The sequence below is a fragment of the Tupaia chinensis genome, unplaced genomic scaffold (genome assembly GCF_000334495.1).
Source record: "Tupaia chinensis unplaced genomic scaffold, TupChi_1.0 Scaffold000022_1, whole genome shotgun sequence".
In the NCBI taxonomy this organism is placed as follows: Eukaryota; Metazoa; Chordata; class Mammalia; order Scandentia; family Tupaiidae; genus Tupaia; species Tupaia belangeri.
In genome coordinates, this window is record NW_006159452.1 from 223,807 (window position 1) to 230,278 (window position 6,472).

Below are 6,472 nucleotides of genomic sequence, written 5' to 3' on the forward strand. Positions count from 1 at the left end.
GGAAACTTGGCTGTGTTTGCATGTAGTTTCCCCATATATAAAGAAATATTTAGGTTAAATATTTTAAAAAATTGAAGGCTTTTGTTAAGGAATTTGTGGGTGTGTGTGTACATAGGGTACTTTATTCTCCACAGAGTGATACATGCTAAGGTGGGCTGGGCTTGGGCCGATGTCCCCATATGTACAGAACCGAATAAAGCGGGTCTCTGAGAAGCCCGGTTTGCCTTGATGTGAAGGGGAGATGGGGAAGATGGAGATGGACATTACATCCAGCAGAAGTGAAGCCCCTGCCCAGATGGCAGCAGTAGTCCTAGGGGGAGACACCGTGGGCCCTGAGGGCATCTTCCCCAGTCAAACTGAGGAACTGGACTGCATCAGGGTCCTGCAGAAAGCACTGGGGATTGGAGCAGTGAGGAGCCTGAAGAAGAGCAGGAAGACACCGGGGCAGGCCCAGCGGGCTACTCCTACTAGCCCTTGAAACAAGATTCTGCACAAGTGGAGGTGGAGCTGGCACCAGTGGGGGATGGAGAAGATGTAGTTGGTGACATCCAGTATCAGATGCAGGCCCTGGGGCTCCATTTGCCAGATCCACCATCAGAGAGTGAGGATGAAGATGAAGAGGGAGTGACAGCATTGAGCAACCACAGCTCTGTTCCCATGGACCCAGAACATGCAGAGCTGGTGAAAAGGACCATGACCAGAGTAAGCCTGCCTGCACCAGGGGTTCCTGCCTGGGTTCAGAGATATCAGATGCCCAATGGGAAGATGTGGTACAGAAAGCCCTCCAAGCCCGGCAAGTGTCCCCTTCCTGGAGGTGACCACACTGAGAGCTGACTTATCCTACATTCCAGGCCAGAACCAGCACAGGACTGAACACATCCCCAGTTATATACTAACAGTTTTTATCTAAGGACGTTAAAATGAATAATTACAGCTACTATTCATGACTTAGTCCATACTAGGTACATATACGTATTTATAATGTTATTAATTCTGACATCCTATTTAAGAAAAATTTTTATTATATTATTAAATTCTTATTTTATTTATTATTATTAAATTATTATTATAAGAAATTATTATTTACATTTAGAGGTAAGAAAACCTAGGCATAAAGTGATAGTTTTATAATCCCATGAAGCCCCACAGTTAATGAAATGGTAGAGGCTGAATTTGAACTTTGTTTCTAAAACCTGTGTTGTTAATCACCATTACTATATAATATTAGGTAATAATTTAAAACCCTTTTTAAAATGGAATAAAAGATGGTGGACATTGGGACCAGCAGATGGCGTAATCGTTATGACGCTGGACTCCCATGTAGTCCACCGCAGTTTGAATCCCTGACCCGGAGGCTTAAAAGTTATGCTGGCTGTGTGTGCATGCGCCCAAGATACTGAGAGGACAGTGGAGGAGAAGGGATTGCAACGACCATCCCCCTGCGGGGAGATTTCTCAGCTTCTGTCTTTCTGTCTCTTCAGTGAGCAAACGCACCCTATAGCAAAAAGCCTTGCAGCTCGTTTCCTCGTTTGAACATAGTGGTAATACCTGCTCTGCTCTTTTCTCCATGCTGAAGTTGTGAAAAATAAATGAAATCATGGCACAATTTGTTTCGTGACCTGTAAAACAGCACTAAGGGGTAGTTTCCTCTCTCATTTACTGTACATAGCATGTCAAAAATAAGTGTGATAACTTTATAAAACTTTAAATATTTGTCCCATCTGAGACTTGGGATAGGAGAACCTTCATGTGAACAGGTCAGCTGGTAGTTTGAGGTGAGGCACAGGATTAACGTCTGTACAGTTCAGGTCACTCTTGCCCATCCTGGGGCCTGTTTTCTTTTCTCCCACTTGGACGAAATGGAGCTGGTGATCTGTAAATTCCTTTCCAGATCTAACAGCTGAAATTTTTTTTTTTTCAACCGATTTATAACTGCTTTTGGTTAGTTGTCTTTGTTAAGTTTGGATGATGATGATACTAATAATGAGAATTATTTTGCAAATTTGCCTCTGTTCTTTTTAGATAACTTTTTATCAAGTTCTGATAGAAGAATTTAATCTTTTTCTTTTTTTGGAGAGGTTTTTGCTATAGGGTGCACGCGCTCGCCAGACAGACAGAGAGAGACAGAGAGACAGAAAGCAAGAAATCACCCCCCAGGGGGGATGGCCACACCGCAATCCCTTCTCCATTCTCCTCCCGGGATCTTGGGCACGCATGCACACATGCCCAGCGTGAGTGTAAGCCACCGGGTCCGAGACTTGAATCGCGGTCGACTACATGGTATCAGCGACATAGCCATTACTCTAACTGCTGGTCCCAGAAGAATTTAATCTTCATACAAGTTGCAACTGTTTCCATTCAAATGAGTTCAGAAGTAGGGAAGAATTTATATGGCTGATAAAATAGTGTACAGTTTGCAGGCTGGGAATTAAGATTACTGGCTAGTACACAATATTTGATACAGAGGCCTGTTTTAGGGAAATGCGACCTGCAATACAGCTTTAATGGATATTATAAATCTCAGAGCTGAGGAGAAACAGCAGGATCAAAGTTATATGCTCTGCTTGTAGTGAGTCAGGACAAAATCAGGAACAGAATAAATTCCTGAGATCCATTGGGAGAATGTGCAGTAAAAGTTGGCTATGATCAAGTGGAGATCTAGAAATCAGACAGGTGATATGGAAAAATGGTGAACTATTCAGATGTCTGGACACAGCAGGGAAAACTTGAAGGAGTGCGCTTTCCAGAAATAATAATAATGGCCATTCAGTTCTGTTTTCTTCCTTCCTTCCTTTCTTTCTCTTTTCTTTTCTTTTCTTTTCTTTTCTTTTCTTTTCTTTTCTTTTCTTTTCTTTTCTTTTCTTTTCTTTTCTTTTCTTTTCTTTTCTTTTCTTTTCTTTTCTTTTCTTTTCTTTTCTTTTCTTTTCTTTTCTTTTCTTTTCTTTTCTTTTCTTTTCTTTTCTTTTCTTTTCTTTTCTTCTTTCTTTCTTTCTTTCTTTCTTTCTTTCTTTCTTTCTTTCTTTCTTTCTTTCTTTTTTTTCTTTCTTTCTTCTTTCTTTCCTCTTTCTTTCTTTCTCTCTTCTTTCTTTCTTTTCTTTTCTTTTCTTTTCTTTTCTTTTCTTTTCTTTTCTTTTCTTTTCTTTTCTTTTCTTTTCTTTTCTTTTCTTTTCTTTTCTTTTCTTTTCTTTTCTTTTCTTTTCTTTTCTTTTCTTTTCTTTTCTTTTCTTTTCTTTTCTTTTCTTTTTCTTTCTTTCTTTCTTTCTTTCTTTCTTTCTTTCTTTCTTTCTTTCTTCTTTCTTTCCTCTTTCTTTCTTTCTCTCTTCTTTCTTTCTTTTTTCTTTCTCCTTTATCTTTCTTTTCTTCTTTTTTCTTTCTTCTTTCTCTCATTTTTATCTCTTCTTTATTTCTTCTTTCTTCTTCTACCATCCTTCTATCTATCATCTATTTAATACCAGCTGTGCATGGGAGAGAGAGAGAGAGAACAACCCCTCCCACAAAAGGTTCTGGTCATGCTGCAATCTTTCTCCTCCATTCTGTCTTGTCCTGAGCCCACATTGTCATGTGCCCACTGCAGTCAGTCATGTGGGATAGGGTTTCTTAGGCATAGCGCTTAATCACTGTGCTAAGGAACTGGCCCAGTGCATTTCAATTTATATGTCATTATGGTTTAATGTTGCTTTCTATTCTGAAAATATTCCTTTGTGATAGAAATCCATATCTCCTTTCTGCAAATGAAGAAGTGAAGCCTTAAAGAGGTTAGTTTATTTACTTCTGAAGTGGAGAAACTAGAAATGGTCAATTCCATGCATTTCCCACCATACTCTGTAGTCTCTTTTATGTCAAACTTACTGTGATGTATTCATTCCACAAAGCAGCAAAACCATCCATGAAATATTTATGTATGAGTGTGTGTGTATAACTACGGCTTATTTTTATTTAAAAAAATTATTAATCTATTAACATTATTTTTAATTTTGACTACAGAGAGAGAGAGAGAGAGAGAAAGAGAGAGAGAGGCAGACAGAGAGAGAACAAGGAGAACAAGCTATCAGGTCCAGGACTTGAACCACAGTCAGCCATGTGGGAGTTCAGTGCCTTTAGCCACCATGCCACCTGCTGGCCCTGATAATTTTTATTTAAAAAAATTATTAATCTATTAACATTATTTTTAATTTTGACTACAGAGAGAGAGAGAGAGAGAGAAAGAGAGAGAGAGGCAGACAGAGAGAGAACAAGGAGAACAAGCTATCAGGTCCAGGACTTGAACCACAGTCAGCCATGTGGGAGTTCAGTGCCTTTAGCCACCATGCCACCTGCTGGCCCTGATACTTTGTGGCTTCTTATACCTGGATGCCTCTTAAGGACTGGAAAGGACTTTTTTGTCTTCTAGCTGTGGGAGGAGGAAAGATCATGCCTTCCTTATGGTCCTTCATAGAATATTTGCCACAATATCTAAACCATCTGGAACATGAATTAGTAACAATAATGGTCCTACAAATTGACTATAAGTGTAAGATTTATTAAAATAATATTTGCAAACACAGGAAAAGGACGAAAATCCTATAGCTCTCATATAGGCAATCAGTACCTTGTTGATAATATTATGTCTCTTTATGGCCTCTGCAGGTCTTTGTTTCCCCTACATTCTCTACCCAGCTCTAACTTTTACAAGTTATTCAGATCTGTAAATTATTCCTTAATGTATTTACTCTACTTATTTACCACCCTCCTAGTTTAAATCTGGTGTAGCTCGGTTGAAAGTTGTTTTTTGTTTGTTTATTTGTTTTTGAGAGTTCTGAGACTGAACATATCTCACCCTTGACCATCTCTCTTTTCTAGCTGCTGCTGTTGATTTAGGCACATCTGTGGGCTGGAATCCGTCCATGCCTGGAGCCTGCGTCTGCTTCTGCCTCGGCCCTGGGAGGAAGTATGTCTTACTTTTGGTCAAGGCTGGCCTGTACGAGGAAGCAGGTACACAGCTGTACTATTTGATTGGTGACCCTGTGATCAAACCCTCTTCTGGGGCAAGGTTTTACTATCTGTTAATGTAAACAAGGCAATATTATTTATATTTCACACATTATAAAATCTTAGGTAAGATACTTTTTAAAGATAACCCGTGAGATAAAAGATCAATAGGCTTTTTATTATTATTGTTGTTATTATTATTAGAACAAAATTCATTTCCAGGTGTCCTTTTTATATTTGGCTACGTTTTATTCTACATTTTGTTGTTGTTTTCAGTCTCAGGTGAATGTGCAGACTCCTTGAAATCTCATTTCCTGCTTCTTTTGGCCTCTGCTAAATGCACTGGTGGACCTGCTTCCTTGTGCATTCTTTCCTTCTCTCTTCATTAGATTTGGCCTTTTGGGCTACTTGCTTGCTAGCATATGCTGAAATCAAAAAAAGAAGCAGCACACATAAAGTTCTCTTTTCAAATGCTGAGAACTACAGACTGGAATATTAGGACCTAGTATTTGCTTTCGACATTTGTAACTTCTGTTTCCCTCAATGTATTATCAAGGAAATCAGCCACATAATGGTAAGAAACAAATAAGCAAACAACAAACATACTTATTCTGAATGGAGAGTTAGCTATGTGTGCAGGTCTCGTAGTACTTGGTAGGAAAACCTCAGTTCTTACCTATTTCTGGGCTCCTAGAAGATGTGTATCACTGCAAAAAAAACCCAGTTGTATATGTTACAGATCTTTTATTTAGAAAAAGGAGGGTAAAACTGGTCTTATCTTTGCTTTAGTCAATTATTGTTTACTTTGTAATTGTTTTTTATCTGAAAAAGAAAAACCATATCTCACCCAGAAGTGGAACAATACAAATTTGAGTTCAGTCATAAAAAAAAAAAAATCACAGGAAAAATAGCAGTTATTATTTTAAGATCAGCTTCATGATACAGCGTGATTCTGCTATTGTGTATTGCCACAGGAAAGTACCTCCGAAGAGTTAGCATTATAAATATTCATCCTGACATGTCAGAAAAAACACTTTGCCATTCAATAATTTTTCCCACTAGCAGGATGTATGTTTTCAGGTCAAAACCAAACCAAACCAAACCAAACACCTTTATTATGTTATCTATTAAATACATACCCCAATTAATTTAAGAATGGTAAAAGTGTTATTTGCATTAAAAGTTTTAATTCATCTGCCTGCATTTGAAATGAAACATTTACGTATTGCTTGTAATAGCAAAATAAACTATGATGGTCAGGACAGTATGTTTATTAGGAGGGACTTTGGGGCTTCTCTTAAGCAGAGACCCAAGTCAAGCTTCTCGAGTGTTGGAAATGTTCTGGTGTTGGTTACGTGATATATGTATACCTAGAAATTCAATTTATGGGGCCAGCAGATGGTGTAGTGGTAACATCGTTGGATTTTCACATGGCCAACCATAGTACAGTCCTGGACCGGGTGGCTTGAAAATAATGCTAGGAATTCAAAAACTAAAAGCATCA

General features: G+C 38.5%; 1 pseudogene; it reads left to right on the top strand.

The window, feature by feature from the left end:
- Positions 1 to 289: 289 nt before the first annotated feature.
- Positions 290 to 818, top strand: LOC102471170 (male-enhanced antigen 1 pseudogene; annotated as a pseudogene).
- Positions 819 to 6,472: the final 5,654 nt, after the last annotated feature.